The sequence below is a fragment of the Homarus americanus genome, unplaced genomic scaffold (assembly GCF_018991925.1).
Source record: "Homarus americanus isolate GMGI-L3 unplaced genomic scaffold, GMGI_Hamer_2.0 scaffold23598, whole genome shotgun sequence".
NCBI lineage: Eukaryota > Metazoa > Arthropoda > Malacostraca > Decapoda > Nephropidae > Homarus > Homarus americanus.
Genome location: NW_024731054.1, coordinates 1,203,432 through 1,222,671, shown reverse-complemented (window position 1 = coordinate 1,222,671; position 19,240 = coordinate 1,203,432). Strand labels below are relative to the sequence as shown.

General features: G+C 44.2%; 1 long non-coding RNA gene across 1 annotated transcript in view; it reads right to left on the bottom strand.

Moving 5' to 3' along the window:
• Positions 1-18,502: 18,502 nt before the first annotated feature.
• LOC121867472 overlaps positions 18,503-19,240 on the bottom strand; it is a 1,212-nt gene continuing 474 nt past the window's right edge. Inside the window, exons 1-2 of the long non-coding RNA XR_006089159.1 lie at positions 18,918-19,240; positions 18,503-18,880 (exon numbers count right to left, since the gene is read on the bottom strand). The exon at positions 18,918-19,240 is cut by the window's right edge and continues 474 nt beyond it. This is a non-coding gene — a long non-coding RNA (uncharacterized LOC121867472). The remainder of the gene's footprint in view (positions 18,881-18,917) is intronic.

Sequence of the window (19,240 nt, the reverse complement as noted above, 5' to 3'; positions counted from 1 at the left end):
CGGGAGCCACTGAGAGGGTTCCCGGGTATCGTTATCTAGAAGTTTGTAGATTTATAGAACTCCCCCACACGACTTGGTTTCTTTGACATTTAAACACATCTTTAAGTTGTCTTCGCAACTCGGTACATAACACCATTCAACTTACACCACACCATGTTATACAGTACAGTCCATTTCAGAATACCTATTAGTGTTACAAAATTAAAGTTGTAACCATTCAGTACTTACCTTCAAAATTGCTACCTTAAAGGTGTGAAGATAAAAGGTCTACTCGCGCCCAGGAAATGTGGTGGACGGAAAAAAAATCACAGGAAAAAAATCATTTTATTTAAATGCCGTAAACAATTAAGGTAATAAAACAAAAAATATTTTAAAACGGTTATAAACTGAACATCCATGACTTATTTTCCTAGATTCGGAAATGGTGTTAGCTGCGATCAGTGACGCAACTGTTCGCTCACGGAGGCCAAACATCCTGGTGGTGGCTGGCAAGACTGGCTTCAGAGCTTGTTGAATCTGTACGTCCAATAAATTACATACGTGCCCTGATCCCCATTTAAGTTTTTTTGATGACATACAAAATGAGTTAAGATCAAATTGAGTTATTTTTTGGCAGAGAGAAACACGAGAGGTTGCGAAACCATCTAGTGTCCGTTTTTTTGTGGTCCGCAGCTATTACACTGTACTGTATATACGCATTAAATATTAAGTTAAAAAAAAACTTGAGCCTGGGCATTAGTATATTTACAATAGAACTAAACAAAATATTCAGACAGGTATTGGAACACACAACAAAAATTTAAGTGACGTAACGGGTGACTAAATGTGAGTGGTGATGGGAGGGGGGGGGGCACTGCCAGGACCAAGGCGTGTGGTGCTGGCGCTACTGTACACAACATGATTCTTAAGACGTTATGACGTTAAATTCCTCCTTAATTGAAGGTGTGAGGGTGCAAGTAATTTCCTCAGTTAAAGTTACATCATAAAGACGAATTATTGAAGCTCCTTAGAGTAAAAATTTATCTAGTAAAAGATAAGAAAATACGTACAAGTACTGATACGAGAATGGCTACCCAAAGTTCCCGTATTTTGATTTCACACGTAACTGGAGACGCGAGAACGTTTTAGACTGGTTCACTTAGTTTACAGGACAAACATCGATGACTCAAAGGACCGTATATTGAATTTCCTCGCAACTGGAGATGTGAGGAGGCGTCAGTCTGGTCCACTTGAGTCAGGACGTGCGAGACTGGCGGCCAAAATAGAGCATCGGAACAGCATCGGGTGACACTCAAACGTAACTTGATGCGTCTTGTCACCCTTCCTGTTAGGTGGAGGAAATTGAATTAGGAAACTTGGGAGGATCCGTCCCTTTGTTGGTCGCCGGGTCTTCATGCCGTTATGATATGGCGATAACTTGTGTCGGCATAGAAGAGGTGGACATGGAATAATGTTAAACAGAAAGAAAGAAAACTAAGGACACAAATGTCTTGTCCCTTTCCTTCTTTGTTTCATTTATTACTACGATATTGTATAACGAAGAAGGAAGAAGAATATAAATAAGAGGTGTTTTCCCTCCATTCTTCATTACTTCTTAATTAACTTATTTACGATGTCATGTAGAAAGCAACAGGTAAGTCAGGTGTTGTTGACGAAGGGGAACACGGTAGCAGGACACACTTGTAGCGGTAAGAGTGGAGGAATAACTCGAGTGAAAGGCGAGTCTGTGTTTGTTCGCCATTACACCAGAAGATAACGCTATGTATATTTTTTTACTGTTTTATTCTTATCACAACGTACCGCTATAGTAAAGTTAATCAACTCTTAACCACTTCGTAAATGTATGGTAACTAATAGGTAGTCATAACTGGAGGTCCTTCAGGGTGAAATAACAGGCTCTGAGTGTAGTACCACATGGGTTTATCCTTGGACCCACCCTGTTTAATGCAGGACTGGAGACAATTGTACCCCCCCCCCCCCCCCCCCACACACACACGACAGCATAAACTTATCATGTGTGTGACGACAATTGTAAGCATGTTATTTGTGTTTTTTTTTCCGATTAAGTAACAGCAAGACGAACATTCAGTTCCAAACATCACAATACTTGAAACAAACAAACCGTAACCCCGACAAGAAAACATTATTTATTGACCCCATTATCGTCAAAGCTGATCCGGGAAACACATTTTTTTTTTAGGGAATTAATGTGAAAAAAAGAAACGACACGACACGATGTCCTTAGTGGGATTTTACTGTGGCGCTCTGGTGATATTAGAGAGGGTCAGGTGATTAGAGAGGGTCAGGTGATTAGAGAGGGTCAGGTGATTAGAGAGAGTCAGGTGATTAGAGAGGGTCAGGTGATTAGAGAGGGTCAGGTGATTAGAGAGGATCAGGTGATTAGAGAGAGTCAGGTGATTAGAGAGGGTCAGGTCATTTGAGAGGATCAGGTCATTAGAGAGGTCAGGTCATTAGAGAGGTCAGGTCATTAGAGGGTCAGGTCATTAGAGAGTCAGGTGATTAAAGAGGGTCAGGTGATTAGAGAGGGTCAGGTGATTAGAGAGGGTCAGGTGATTAGAGAGGGTCAGGTGATTAGAGAGGGTCAGGTGATTAGAGAGAGTCAGGTGATTAGAGAGGATCAGGTCATTTGAGAGGGTCAGGTGATTAGAGAGGGTCAGGTGATTAGAGAGGGTCAGGTGATTAGAGGAGTCAGGTGATTAGAGAGGATCAGGTCATTTGAGAGGGTCAGGTGATTAGAGGGTCAGGTGATTAGAGAGGTCAGGTTTAGAGAGAGTCAGGTGATTAGAGAGGGTCAGAGTCATGGAGAGGGTCAGGTCATTTGAGAGGGTCAGGTCAGAGAGGATCAGGTCATTTGAGAGGGTCAGGTGATTAGAGAGTCAGGTGATTAGAGAGGATCAGGTGATTAGAGAGGGTCAGGTGATTAGAGAGGGTCAGGTCATTTGAGAGGGTCAGGTCATTTGAGAGGATCAGGTCATTTGAGAGGGTTAGGTGATTAGAGAGGGTTAGGTGATTAGAGAGGATCAGGTCATTTGAGAGGGTTAGGTGATTAGAGAGGGTCTGGTCATTTGAGAGGGTCAGGTCATTTGAGAGGATCAGGTCATTTGAGAGGGTTAGGTGATTAGAGAGGGTTAGGTGATTAGAGAGGATCAGGTCATTTGAGAGGGTCAGGTCATTTGAGAGGGTCAGGTCATTTGAGAGGGTCAGGTCATTTGAGAGGATCAGGTCATTTGAGAGGGTTAGGTGATTAGAGAGGATTAGGTGATTAGAGAGGATCAGGTCATTTGAGAGGGTTAGGTGATTAGAGAGGGTCAGGTCATTTGAGAGGGTCAGGTCATTTGAGAGGATCAGGTCATTTGAGAGGGTTAGGTGATTAGAGAGGATCAGGTCATTTGAGAGGGTCAGGTCATTTGAGAGGGTCAGGTGAGTTCACAGTATAGGTCAGACAGGATTATATGTCTTACTATAGCGGGTGTCCCTCATCTTGGGAACCTTATCTCTCTTCTTTTTCCCCAATTTGTCATTCTCCCTCTTCGTCTTTCCTCAGTTATCACCCCGTTTCTCTCCAACCTTCTCCTGCTCCTCCTCCTCTCCTTACTTTCGTATCTTATGTACTGTTCTTGTCACTGTACCACGACCCTCCCTTCAGCAAGGAAAAAAAATCCTCTCTCTCTCTCTCTCTCTCTCTCTCTCTCTCTCTCTCTCTCTCTCTCTCTCTCTCCGCCTCTCACATTTGCAGCTCACGTTCCACTGCCTCCATCCTACCCCCCCCCTCCTCCTCCACCAGGGAGAGAAACTTGCAACGGTGGCAAATTGAAGTCGATATCAAGACTTTAAGAGAAGTTAGTCACGATTTATTTGCGTGGGAGCCAAACCCAGAAGAGGCAAAATATCATCGCGTAATTGGGATTTTGATCAATAGATGGCGTGTTGTTAGGTAGATAAATAATTAACTGGCAACTGTTTAAGGCCAAGGTGGTATACTTTCTGCACTTGTTCTTGTGTATTATTTGCTAGTATGTCAACATTAGTATGAGAACATTATTAGAAAAGGAAATGAAGGGTATTCAGGTGGTGTCCTCATTAACTGCTTCCATACGTGTTTGGTTTAACATTTACAAATAATTGGTGTTTGTAAGGGCTTGAGTGTGCCATCGATCACTGGTCTGTTTACCTTTCAACAACTAATCAGCTGTGCCGGATTCTCAAACACTTTCGGACGATGTGAGAATGCCTTCACTACAGTTCATCTTAAATTATAACCAACACATGACGTCTCCAGAACTCATTACCACACTCGGGGTAAACCACAGAGTCAACAACAATAATAACAATAACAACAACAAAAATAACATTAACAACAACAAAAATAACAATAACAACAACAATAACAACAACAATAACAATAACGACAACAATAACAAAAACGACAACAACAAAAATGACAATAATAACAATAACAACAACAATAACAGCAACAATTACAACAACAACAAAACTAATAATAACAACAACTATATAACATGAACGAGACTCACTATCATGTTAATACACCTTTGTAGACATGATAGAGGCGGTGGTTAGGTTAGGTTAGGTTAAATGAATTACTAAACTGTTAATTGGTTATATTTACACGTGCTTGGATTATCTCTTCTGTTCCACACCACTTTCTTCTCTCACCATCTCTCTCTCTCTCTCTCTCTCTCTCTCTCTCTCTCTCTAACACCTTATTCCTCCTTTCCTTCCCCATCACTATTTATGCTCGTTCCTTCCTCCTCCTTTGTTCTTTCCTCCCTCCCTCCGCATTCTTCTCCCCTCCTCTCTCTGTCCCTCTCCTCCACATGCCTCCCTCCTAGTCCCTCTCCCCACATGCCTCCCTCTCCTAGTCCCTCTCCCCACATGCCTCCTCTCTCCTAGTCCCTCTCCCCCCACATGCCTCCCTCTCCTAGTCCCTCTCCCCCACATGCATCCCTCTCTAGTCCCTCTCCCCCATGCCTCCCTCTCCTAGTCCCTCTCCCCACATGCCTCCCTCTCCTTCCCTCTCCCCCATGCATCCCTTTCCAGTCCCTCTCTACAGCAGACGTTTATTCTTAGCGCCATTTCCATACAGACGACCTAAGCTATAAAAGATCTCTCCCTCCATCTGTTTCGGCTTCATAAACCTTGAATTTTCCATTATTGCTGACACTTTGTCCACGAGGCCGAGAGAGAGGGGTGAGGAGGTTGAGGAGAGGGGTGGAGTGGTTGAGAGGGGAGGTGAGGAGGAGTGAGGAAGGCTGGAGAGGGGTGAGGAGGAGTTGAGGAGAGGGGTGAGGAGTTGAGAGGAGGTGAGGGAGGTTGAGAGAGTGAGGGGTTGAGAAGAGAGGAAGGGACTGAGCAGAGGACGATGGGGAAGCTGAGAGAGAGATTCGTGGGTGGGGAGCTGGCAGGAGACGTTACTCTGGAGATGTAGAATTCTGGGAGGGTACGTTAGGGGGGTGAGGGGGAGGAGGATGGAAAGAGAAGGAGAGCAGAGAGGAAGATGGTGAGGAGGGAAGGAAGAGACAGAGAGGTTAGTTGTAATAAGGCGAGTCTTGGAGTTATTGGTGTCAAGTCTTTGTCGTCTGGGTAATCTGAGGAGAACCTTGGTGGGGAGTGTGTGTGTGTGTGTGTGTGCGTGTGTGTGTGTGTGTGTGTGTGTGTGTGTGTGTGTGTGTGTGTGTGTGTTAAAGTATTGTACTCCTGCAGGTTATAGAAGTAAAGGTAAAATCCTGACCTTAGTTAACCTGAACACACCACAGTCCTTGACCATTGTGATGTACGGTGGAAAACATATACCTATTCTACTCTCTGTAGTGTGGGGTTTTCCCCAATGGCTGTTAATTACCTAATCATCGTTCTGATAATTGTTTTCCATTTTAAGGTTAGTTTCCGCCGGTAAGTTGAGTCAGTGTTTAGTTGTGACGACGTAACCTATTGGACAGTTATGGGGTGGGGGGGGGGGGGAGTGGGAGTTTGGTGCGTACTCCCATCGCCAGGTAGGGAGGTGGGGTGAAGGGGAAGGGGAAAGGGAGGGGGACTGAAAATCATTTGAGGAAACCAGGTTAGGGGGCTGATGTAAGCTCACTACTCGGTCCTTAATTGTGTTAAAGGTCTATCGCGGCTGTTGAAACCTGGGGAATTGTTTTTGCTGTTGTTGTTGGTAGTCTAGGTTTTGTGTAGGGCCGAGTGTCAGGCTGGTGGTCCATGATACCTTCTGATGAGCTGATAAATACCTCCCTGACCACTACCAAGTACATACCTCCCTGACCACCACCAAGTACATACCTCCCTGACCACTACCAAGTACATACCTCCCTGACCACTACCAAGTACATACCTCCCTGACCACTACCAAGTACATACCTCCCTGACCACTACTAAGGGCCAGAGAAGTTTATTTGGGGAAGGACATTTTTGGGGGGTTAATTTTTAGGCGTGTTGTGGTGGGTGTAGTGTAGGGAAGATGAGCACCCCTGAGTGTTTCTGTCACACCTGCTGGGGGAGGAGGGAAATGGTGCAGTAGGTGAGGGGGGGTGAGGGGGGTGTCGTGGTGCAGGTAGGTGAGGGGGGAGGGTGTCGTGGTGCAGGTAGGTGAGGGGGGTGAGGGTGTCGTGGTGCAGGTAGGTGAGGGGGGGGAGGGTGTCGTAGCAGGTAGGTGAGGGGGGAGGGTGTCGTGGTGCAGGTAGGTGAGGGGGGGTGAGGGTGTCGTGGTGCAGGTAGGCAGGGGGGTGAGGGTGTCGTGGCGCAGGTAGGGTGCAGGGTGTCAGGTAGGTGAGGGGGGGTGAGGGGCCGTGGTGCAGGTAAGTGAGGGGCGGGAAGGTGGCTGACATATTCCGCGAAATCTAATTTAAACCTGAATTAGAACCACCAATAAAGACTTGGCTTATAATGAGGTTTGGTTACTCTCCTCCTCCTCCACTCACTAATTCCTTTCCACCCACGCTGACACCCACACTCCCACCCATGCTGGCACCTACACTCTCACCCACGCTTCCACCCACCCATCTTTTCCCTCGTTTATCCTCTTGTACAACTATTCATCCACACACACACACACCGGTACATCAAAGGAGCAACACTCCGGCCCCACACTGAACCATCCCCTGTTATCCATTAGCGAGATAAATTACGCACACAATATCCAGTGTTATACAACCACAGGCCCCTACACACACACCCACTCCCCGCCGCGCCCTGGGATCACCATTTCCTCTTATCTCCCTTTGCAGACACCCAGTGGGAGGCGCTGTCGGGGCCGGAGAGGGGTGAAGGGATACCGCTACTGTAGTACATATTCACGTATCAAAACATCGTACTTCACACTAGATAGAGCACAACACTGGCTTAACATGGCTACTCAGACACCCCTAGTTAGTCCAGGTCACTTTATAGTTGAGGAAGAAAGAGAGTTAGTGTATTGTTCAGGCTGACTTAATGGTGTTAAATATTTGGTACTACGGAGGTGCTTGAGGAGGTAAAAAACAACACCACTTTGTACATTTTTATATACAAGGTCCTGCCATATACGCTCTTCCCCCTGAGAGGTAAAGTTTGTGTAGTTAACATTACCTTAATTATGTTTACCGGTGAAGAGGCTCAAAGGCCGCCACAGGTATTGTATCGATGCTGGAATGTTTCTTCGTGTTTTATGAGAACAGTGATTATTATGTGGGAGAGAAAAATTGAACTTTCAACTTATAATTTCTTAATACAATAGTATGTTACTCTTATATTTACCTTCAATAACAACACCTACATCGTCACCTGTGTCTAGATCCCATTGGCGGGGAAGGCAGGTAATGGGTGTGGGGATACTTACTCATTTTATTACATTCCCTTTGTTATTATGTCATTATACGTGAACGGAACATATTATCACGCATTATGGTCATAGAGAACCGAATAACATTGTCTCCACTGATTGCTTATTAAATCATAATAACTCTCCCCGCGGCACGCAGCTCACACCTGTCAGCCCACAATCACTCCCAGGTGTACAGTTGACAAGTATTAGGCGAGTCAATATTCCACCACAGAGACACTTGTAATCTACTGTACTTCAATCAGTTGGGCTCAAGGGCCTCAGAAGCTCGTGTGTTAAATATTCTAAAAAAAAAAAGAAGAAAAATAGGTGTCAGAATATATGTAATTGGTTCTCTTAAGCCACGACACAGATAAACAGTGGGAATTATATTATAGGTCAGTTTGTCGTTATTGTTGATTTGTAGATGAGAAAGAATTAGTTATGAATCTTTTTTGAGTCGACCCCCCCCTATTTCACATCACTGCTCTGTCTCATTCTATCTCTCTGATACCTTTTCTCACATACCTAGAGAGAGAGAGACAGACAAACAGACAGAGAGAGAGACAGACACAAAAAAGACAGACAAACAGACAAGAGAGAGACAGACAGACAAGAAAAGAGAGAGAGAGAACAGACAAACAGACAAAAAGAGAGAGAGAGAGAGAGAGAGAGACAGACAGACAGACAGACAGACAGACAGACAGAGAGAAGAAGAAGAAGAGAAGAGAGACGCCCAAAACAGTATCCTGCACCCTTTCCAAACCGTGAAATAAGCTCTTAATTGCACTCGTATTTTTTCGTTAATATCCTTTCGTGTGTTCGTGCAGGCGAGGTGTAAACAGGCTGATGTAAAGGAAATCTAACTCACTATTATTTATGGCAGAAAGAGAACGACGAGGTTTACAGAGCGGAGTGGAGAGAACAAGTTACGTTAGTTCCTGTGCTACTGAAGGAGTTGTAGTGTACTGTATAGTGATGTTTAGACGGTTAAGCTGTTAGACGGTTGGGCTGTTAGATGGTTATGGGGTAAAATTATCACGGGCGTTTGAGGGAATAACCACGCGATAACCAAGGCAGTGATGACAATAACAAAGACAGCAACAAACACTTCACCAACACAGCAACAAACACTTCACCAACACAGCAACAAACACTTCACCAACACAGCAACAAACACTTCACCAACACAGCAACAAACACTTCACCAACACAGCAACAAACACTTCACCAACACAGCAACAAACACTTACCAACACAGCAAACACTTCACCAACACAGCAACAAACACTTCACCAACACAGCAACAAACACTTCACCAACACAGCAACATTACCAACACAGCAACAAACCTCACCAACACAGCAACAAAACCACACAGCAACAAACACTTCACCAACACAGCAAGAAACACTTCACCAACACAGCAACAAACACTTCACCAACACAGCAACAAACACTTCACCAACACGCAACAAACACTTCACCAACACAGCAACAAACACTTCACCAACACAGCAACAAACACTTCACCAACACAGCAACAAACACTTCACCAACACAGCAACAAACACTTCACCAACACAGCAACATACACTTCACCAACACAGCAACAAACACTTCACCAACACAGCAACAAACACTTCACCAACACACAACAAACACTTCACCAACACAGCAACAAACACTACCAACACACAAAACCAAAACAAACCACAACACCAAACACACCAACACAGCAACAACTTCACCAACACAGCAACATACACTTCACCAACACAGCAACAACACTTCACCAACACAGCAACAAACACTTCACCAACACAGCAACAAACACTACCAACACAGCAAGAAACACTTCACCAACACAGCAACAAACACTTCACCAACAAGCAACAAACACTTCACCAACACAGCAACAAACACTTCACCAACACAGCAACAAACACTTCACCAACACAGCAACAAACACTTCACCAACACAGCAACATACACTTCACCAACACAGCAACAAACACTTCACCAACACAGCAAGAGCGAAAGAGGAGTGGCAGCAAAAACAAATAAACAGCAACAAACAAACACACACTCCACCAATGAGAGGGAGGAGGAGTGTGACAAAAACAAAATACTGTCGTTCCTCAGCCGTCCTGCGCCATCACCACCACATTACAATGGCCCTGACAATGGCGAGTCTCACCTGTTATTGTCGTCCTCAGAACCGGCTCAGGGAGTCATTACGCCCTCCACCACAACAACCACCACAACTATAACAATAACAGTCATAACAACAACGACAATAACAATAATGACAAATAATAACAACAACGACAATAATAATAATAGTAATAATAACAACAGTAATAATAACAATGATAGCAATAACAACATCAACAATGACCTTAGTAATAACAATAACAGCGACAACAACAAACAAATTACAAAATAGCGACAACAACAACAACAATAACAACAACAACAACAAGCACACACCGTAATGAACCTTTTTGTCATTGTTTTCTTTCCTCGTCTCTCCTTGTCTTCCTTCATCTGTCCTCCTCCTCCTTGTCCCTTCCTTCATTCTTTTCCTCTCTAATCTTACTCCTCGTCTCCCTCTCTTCTTTCATCCATTATTCTTGGTCTCCTACCCTCTTTTTCCCTCTCCCTCAATTATACCTTCATCATTCTCCCCTCCTTCCTTCATCTTTATCATCCTATGTCTCCCCTTTCTCCCATATTTCCTCATTTTATTTTCCATTTCCTGTGTGTTCTTTCGGTCTTTTTTTCCCCTCTCTCCTTATCTTCCTCCAATTTTCCCCTCTCCTCCTTCATCCTTTTCCCCTCTTCACTTCTCTTCCACTTCTGCGCCATTAGTCAACTGTAAGTGGGCCAGAAGCTCTTCAAATCATGTATGTTGTGTGTTGGTGTTGTGTGTGTTGGTGTGTTGGTTGTGTGTGTTGGTGTTGTGTGTGTTGGTGTGTTGGTATGGGTGTTGTGTGTTGAGTTGTGTGTGTTGGTTTTCCCGAGTTCCCATTTTTTCCAGGTGTGTGTGTATGTGAGTCATTGTTAAACCCAACATGTTGTTATTACAGAGTGATGCTTTGGCCAACATCCCACAATACCCAGTAATGGCAGATGTTGAACGATGAAATGGTCTCTAGTCAAAGCCACAGCAGGGAGTTGTGGTGTACATAAGTGTGATTTTACGATACAAACACTGATTAATTATTTATTCTTATTACCTTATTACGGTGATGGTGGTATGGTCTCACACACACACTCAGCAAATTACAACATTTTATAATATAGAATAACCGTCTTCGTATTACACCACGTTGGTAACACCGTGGCTGTGGGTGTTATTGTTGTTGTCACTCTGGTGTTGAAAGTTGTCCTCTTTGTTTACAGGACGCACACCTCCGCTCACACACTGTTCCTTGGTGATCAATCTCTCGGCCACTCCCAACGTAACATAACATAGCATAACGCACCATAAGATTAACATTAAATTAACATAACAATTTTAGCGCTAACCTAACCTAAGCTAATGCTAATCTAACCTAACCTAATCGAACCTAACCTATGCTAATCTTTACCTTATGCCACCAGGTAACATTAGAGTATAGTGTGGAATAAAAGCTTTGGGGCTTATAATTGTTTTATGACGAATATATTTTTCTCACTCATTTGATTATTTTTACTCATATTATCCATTTGATTATTAGGTATTATCTTTCCTTCTTAATTCTCTCTTCGTTGTTGACCTTATCATACCGAGACTCTACCTTAACTTGATGACATTCACTTGATAAATGTTAGGAGATGAACTTAGGGTTGAGCACTTGGGTATAGTCATCGTACGTACGTTTGTGAATCTCATCCCAGAGTTGGAAATGCAATTAATCATTCTAGCAGCAGCAGCCAGAAAGTATAATTTTTTATGCAAAACATGTTAGATGCAAATTACGAGCGGGGCTTTGATCTTGTAAAAATAATTGCCTTTAGTGAGCAATGTTCAAGTATGGTAATTAAACAGCAGTGTGTGTGTGTGTGTGTGCGTGACTTTGTGCTGGTAAAGATGTGGAGTTCATATTTAGTGCAGTACAGTACATTGGTATTTTAAAAGACAGACTGTTCATGACTTCACTGTTGGTTCGAAGCTGTTCCGGAAGCAGCGCCGTGGCCGAATTTGAACCCTTGCGATATTTTCTGAGTGTTTGTGAAGTATATCATCATATTTCGCTTAAAACTTATTATTTTCTAAAAGTTTAATTATGGTATTTACCCCTGTGGCTGTGTGTGGTCGAGAGGTATTTACTGTGTGGCACCATAGACAATTGACCAGTTGCCTAAAAGAACAACAATACCCTGGATGGTAACACACACGAGATGCTACACTTGTTGATGAATGATAAACAAACACACAGTCATGTAACGTTATGTAAGTACCCCCAAGCTTATTGCACCTGATGATCATGCACCCCTAACGCTACCTGGTGGGTTAGGTTATGGTTAGGTAACATAAACTGGGTGCTTACTCTTCATCTAGAAATTTGTGTTTATATTCCTGTTTAATCTAATACGTACACCATTGAATCCGTTCTTCCATATATGTCTCTCTCTCTCAAAACTGTCGTAGAATTTGTCTCTCTAGTCACCCACCTTTCCCCCCTCCTTACCCCTCCCCCTCCTTCACCCCCCCTTCCCCTGGTGTGTTGTTCCCCCCTATTGATCCTCCAGGCCCAGGGGTTATTGTGTTTCAGTCTGTCTTGTTCTGCCGTCCGCCCCCGTCACCATTTCTCTCTCTCTCAGCAGCTGTGATGGTTCTCGGGCATTCTTGCTATTCATTTCTGTATTGTGGCGTTATCTGAGTGGGTTTTTTTTTTCAGATCCGTTTGTCTTATGTTTTGTTCTAAGTTGAAAACAAAAATAATAAATGGCGGGATTTTAGTCACGTGGCCGAAAGCCAGCGGCGCCGTGATTGGCTGAGATGAGGTGCATATAACACACACGGGTCGGTTGTACACAGAGGCGAGCCGATTTGGTATGTAGTTCAGTTTATAGTTATGTATAGTTCTTTTTATTATTATTATTATTATTATTATTATTATTATTATTATTATTATTATTATTATTATTTTTATTAAATTGTTGTTGGTGGTGTTATTATCATCACCATCATCATCACCACCATCATAATCATCATCACCACCACCACCACCATCATCATCATCAATCACATTAGCCACAGCTGGCCTAGTCACCTTAATACCCAAATTACCTTAATGGAGATAAATTAACGATTAGTAAGAAATTCATAACGAAAAAAAGAAGGAAACTGAGAGAAAAAACGAAAATTCTCGTCTTATTGATTTTTATTCCCTCATGGGGGTAAAGTCATCATGGTGTCTGCCTGTCTGTCTGTCTGTTTCAATGGTCGGTCGAGGTCACACGTTCGGGAATAAGTTTTTACGCCTTCTTCCTATTTCCTTATCTCTCTCTTTCTCCTTCTACTTATTCTTCTTCTCCTTCTCCTTCTCCTCTTTTCCCTATGTCTCTTCTTCTTCTCTGTTCCTTGCGTCAGCCTCGTCTCTGTTTTTGCCTCTGGTGCTTGTTAATTACTGATCCTTAATTTTTATGTCATCGAAAGGGCGGGTTGGGGTGAGGGGTGGGTGGGGTGAGGGGGGTGGTGGGGGTGAGGGGTGTGGGTGAGGGGGTGGGTGGGGGGTGGGGGTGGGGTGAGGAAGAGAGGAGGAAGGAAGGAAGAGGTGATTCGAGCTCTGGTGAGACGGGGGAAAGAGTGGGGTGTGGTGAGGTGTGAAAGGATTGACGGTGGGAAGGGTATCAGGTGAGGTTTGGGGGCATTTACATTGCCGCTTCATCCCTGTGGTCAATTGTTCGTCCCATATTTCCTGTTCTGCATTACAATTTACGAACCAGGAATAGGATTTTGTTGATATCTACATAAACGAAACAAATCTGTTGTCAATAAAACATGTAAGCAACCCCCAGGTCCATGAAGGTCAAGGCCACACTTTGGGGTCAGAGGTCAAATGTGTGTTCACTCTAAACACTTTGGGGTCAGAGGTCAAATGTGTGTTCACTCTAAACACTTTGGGGTCAAAGGTCAACTGTGTTCGCTCTAAACACTTTGGGGTCAAAGGTCAACTGTGTGTTCGCTCTAAACACTTTGAGGTCAGAGCTCAAATGTGTGTTCACTCTAAAATTATGAACCAGTGAAGGACATGTTATGATGGATACTGAAACAGTTTATTTAGCCAGAAAAATACAGATACAAAGTGAACAATAACAACAACATTGACAGACTCACTGGTCAAGGTCACATTTGGGGGTCAAAGGTCAATAGCGTGTATCAACTGTGCTCATAATGACGCCAAGTGCCTCAGGTGCTCATAATGACGCCAAGTGCCTCAGGTGCCAGACGCCGCCTCAGGTACCTAACGACGCCAAGTGCCTCAGGTGCCTGCACGACGCCGTGCCTCAGGTGCTCATAATGACGCAAGTGCCTCAGGTACTCATAATGACGCCATGTGCCTCAGGTGCTCATAATGACGTAGGTGATAGAGAGACACTCATTATAACCTCAGTAAATAACTTCTCAAAAAGTCTCTTAAGTTCTTTTTATTCTTTTTAACGTCTAGCCAAATAATTCCTGGTATCTGCTAATTGCTGTTGGCGGCGAACATTTCCCTCTCTTCATCCAGACCAAGACAGTCTTAGCCTGATGATGAATCTAATGAACTGCAGGTGACTCCTTTGTCGTCCCTTGATAATGTCCTCCTACGTCGAAAAAAAAAAAAGAGAGAGAGAGAGAGAGAGAGAGAGATATCATTATCTTTAGTGTCAGTATCAGGAGTTGGTTCCTCCTCACTTCTGGTCCACCTTCTGTCACCCTCTCCACAGTCACCTCTTCCTCCCCCCGTATTCACCTCTTCCTCCCCACAGTCACCTCTCCCTCCCCACAGTCACCTCCCACAGTCACCTCTCCCTCCCACAGTCACCTCCCTCTCCCCACAGTCACCTCTCCCTCCCCACAGTCACCTCTTCCTCCCCACGGTCACCTGTCATGTTTACACCTCCCCCCAGCTCACCTGCAGCTTCTCTACGGACTCTTAAGGACATTATTCATTGCACTGGTTTCTTCCACACACCATTCATGCTCTTGTGAGTGAGGACAACAGGAGGCAGAAATATATCCAGCTCGCGTCTGCCAGGTCCCATAAAAGTGTCAATACGCTGTTGTAAAGGTCGCTGTTGATGACTTACGCTCGAGTTGTTTTTATTATTTTTTTTATTAATAAGACGCTGTTGAAGAATCGTCAGACAGACACAGAAATTGTCACCTACCTCAGAACTCATATAGTTGCCAGAAGAGAACTTTTTTAAAACTTTGAGAAGGTAACACAGATTTTTGTACAAGTTTAACTAACAATACTTAATAAAGGAATGTTGTGTTGGGAGGAGGAGGGAGGGAGGGTGGGGTGGGTGGGTGGGTGTGTGGGGTGTTACTCAGGACAAATCTCCAAGAGAAAATATCATCACTACTACCACCACCACTACCACCATCACCGACACACACACCTCTCTCCAGTACTAGTTATAATGTGATACGAGATATTACATTATACAGTATAATGCCACGTGTGTTATTGATCTGTCTGCATATTGTCCACCTCTCTCTCTCTCTCCTCCTCCTCCTCCTCCTCCTCTTCGTGGTCTAGGTAACCCTCACCTGTCCTCTTTAATAATCTTTTACCACTTCTCTCCTTCTCCTGTCTCTCTATTTTTATTTTCGTTGTCTCTCTCCCTTCCCTGTTTTGTTTTTTAGTTGTTTCCCATATCTTGTTCTCTCTTTCGCTCTTTTCCCTTTTTTCTCTCTCTCTCTTGTTTTCTTTCTATTTTCTCTCCTCTCTCTCTGTTTTGTCTTCTTTTCACCTCTCTCTCTCTCTCTCTCTCTCACACACACACACACACACACACACACACACAGATGCAAACCAATGTCTAAATCACGTGGAACGAGATTGAAACTTCTTCCAGCCAAATCCCCACGAATACAACTTGTCTGGTTCGTCTTGTCAGGTGTGTGTGTGTGTGTGTTGGTGTTAAGAGCTTCCCCAGCGCTCAGTCCAAGGACAAAATTTCCATGAACAAAATCTGTGCATCACCTGAAGATTAGGCACATTAGTTTATTTCACCTGCAGTATAACACTAACGCTACCTGAAGGGGCTAGTTTTGGGTAGGTTAGGTCAGGTTAGGTTAACGACTATGGTGACTAATCTAAAGGTGAAATAAGTTAGGTGTTTATTTAATCTTCAAATGAACCAAAATGCTGCAACCCAAGAAAGTGTGTCTTGTAACATAAGCGAGTGGGCAAGTTTCTTTACGCCATTTGCCTCTGTCTACCCAGCAGTAATTGGGAACCTGGATATTAATCGATTTGCGAATCGTGTTCCCGAGTAATGGTTAGCCAGTGCAGTTGGCAAGTTGTCCGGTCTTCTCGGACTATTCCTCGACATTGGGGTCATGCAGCTCGTTAACTCAGGGTGTGGTTGATGTGTTGGTAACAGCTTTTACACTTCAAACGATTTTACGCCTAGGTGGCCATAGGGGCGACCATCCTCAAACACGAGATGGTAACCATTATTGTGTGTGTGTGTGTGTGTGCGTGTGTGTGTGTGTGTGTGTGTGTGTGTGTGTGTGTGTGTGTGCGTGTGTGTGTGTGTGTGTGTGTGTGTGTTCAGAGGTTGAAGGTGAGTGTCGGTGTGATCATCCCACGGTGTATACCTCCCTAGGTGTGTTTTGTGTTGACAGCCTCCATTGTGTGAGTGGTGGTGCGGGGTGTTGTAGTGTAGTGGTGCGGGGTGTTGGTGTGAGTGTAGTGGTGGGGTGTTGTGAGTGTAGTGGTGCGGGGTGTTGGTGTGAGTGTAGTGGTGCGGGGTGTTGGTGTGAGTGTAGTGGTGCAGGGTGTTGGTGTGAGTGTAGTGGTGCAGGGGTGTTGGTGTGAGTGTAGTGGTGCAGGGTGTTGGTGTGAGTGTAGTGGTGCAGGGTGTTGGTGTGAGGTGTAGTGGTGCGGGGTGTTGTGTGAGTTAGTGTGGTGTGTGGAGATGGTGCGGGTGTTGGTGTGAGTGTAGTGGTGCGGGGTGTTGGTGTGGTGTAGTGGTGCGGGGTGTTTGTGTAGGTGTAGTGGTGGGGGTGGTGTGAGTGTAGTGGTGCGGGGTGTTGGTGTGAGTGTAGTGGTGCGGGGTGTTTGTGTGTAGTGGTGCGGGGTGTTGGTGTGGAGTGTAGTGGTGAGGTGTGGTATGGTGTAGTGGTGTTGGTGGTGTAGTGGTGCAGGTGTTGTGTGAGTGTAGTGGTGCGGGGTGTTGGTGGGTGTAGTGGTGCGGGGTGTTGGTGTGAGGTTATGGTGGGGGTGTTGGTGTGAGTGTAGTGGAGGTGTTGGTGTAGGTGTAGTGGTGCGGGTGTTGGTGTGAGTGTAGTGGTGGGGGTGTTGGTGTGAGTGTAGTGGTGCGGGGTGTTGGTGTAGGTGTAGTGGTGCGGGTGTTTGTGTGAGATGTAGTGGTGCGGGGTGTTGGTGTGAGTGTAGTGGTGCGGGGTGTTGGTGTGAGTGTAGTGGTGCAGGGGTGTTGGTGTGAGTGTAGTGGTGCAGGGTGTTGGTGTGAGTGTAGTGGTGCAGGGGTGTTTGTGTGAGTGTAGTGGTGCGGGGTGTTTGTGTGAGTGTAGGATACTCCCCCACACCACCCTACGACCCATGGCTGTCTCAATGTTAAGGATTAAAGACACAGTGGCCAGGGGTTGGATTCTCAAACTCATCGTATAACTGAAGAAAAAAAACACTTGTAAGGTTAAATTAAACTTAAACACAGAAATAACATCCAAAAATAAAATGAAGTTTATAATAAGACTTTAACTCCTGACGAGATAACTTGAGTCTTCACCAGTTAGGAGACAATTAAGGTAGAGACTCTTCAGTAAAACTCTATAATTCAGTCTTAACTTTGTGCTGGATGCTAAGGTAACGAGTCTTATTAAGTCTCATTAAAATCGTGAAGCTTCTTTGGAGGTATTTTGGGACATTAACTCAAAATCAATCAGGTATATGTATTGTAAACATCTTCATTTATCAGGAATATTTAGGGTAGGAACCATGACTCCTCATACACTACTACTACTACTACTACTACTACTACTACTACTACTACTACTACTACTACTACTACTACTTTACCCCTCATCACCATCACCCCCTCCCCCACACTTCATTCCACATCTCCAAATTTCCTCTTTAACAACGTCTAACTTTTCAGACTTCCTTAACCTTACCTTCCTTAACCTTACCTTCCTTAACCTTACCTTCCTTAACCTTACCTTCCTTAACCTTACCTTCCTTAACCTTACCTTCCTTAACCTTACCTTCCTTAACCTTACCTTCCTTAACCTTACCTTCCTTTGTGTCGTCCAGGGCATAAATACATCGTTGTTTTTTTTTCACCTTCCCATTGTATCTCTCATTCACGACTGGTTTTTAGTGACGAATATATTGAGTTTTTATTGTCCTCCTTCCCTTACAAACAGTTTATCATAGTCTTTATTATTTTATTTTATTATTTTTTTTATCTGATCAACACAAACAAGTGAGGTATATTTCGTACTGTTTATTGACAAAAACCTCATTACAACTCAAGGGTATATTATTGTTCCTATATAATAAAATAACACGTCACTATCGTCTCGAGCAAATACTGTAGGGTCGTGTGTTCCGTCCTCCCTTTAACATTGTCCACTGTACACTTAAGGCCAACATAAGCCTTCTCTACCTCTTCGTTGGCTGACTGATTCATATTCGTAATTTGGTGCTACAACTTATGATAAACGGAGAGAGAGAGCTGTCTGGCTAAAGTGCTGTTTCTTTTCTTCCAAATAACATTCCAGGGATTCTTGCAGCCGTCCAGGGAAGTCTTTTAGATGCTCAAGTGACCTTCTGACTGCCTAGGTGACTTTCTGGGTGCCTAGGTGACCTGACTGCCTAGGTGACTTTCTGGGTGCCTAGGTGACCTGACTGCCTAGGTGACTTTCTCCATAAATGACTGACTTTACGATTACCTAGACGGCTTGTTGTCTTCTCAGGTGACACTTCGGCGGTCCAGGTGACTACAGCTATGGGGGAATGTCTTAGAGTTTCCATCAGCGTCGGGATTTTTTTTCTTGTACTAAATTATTAAGGAAATAAACATTAACATTAGGACCTAATAACTACATTTGGCACACTGAATACAAGCTCGTCCAGAATCTGTCATTCGTGAGCGTTGAACAGACGCTGAATATTTTTCGTAATGAACATTGAACTAACGATGAGGATACACAGGTCTCTATGTGTG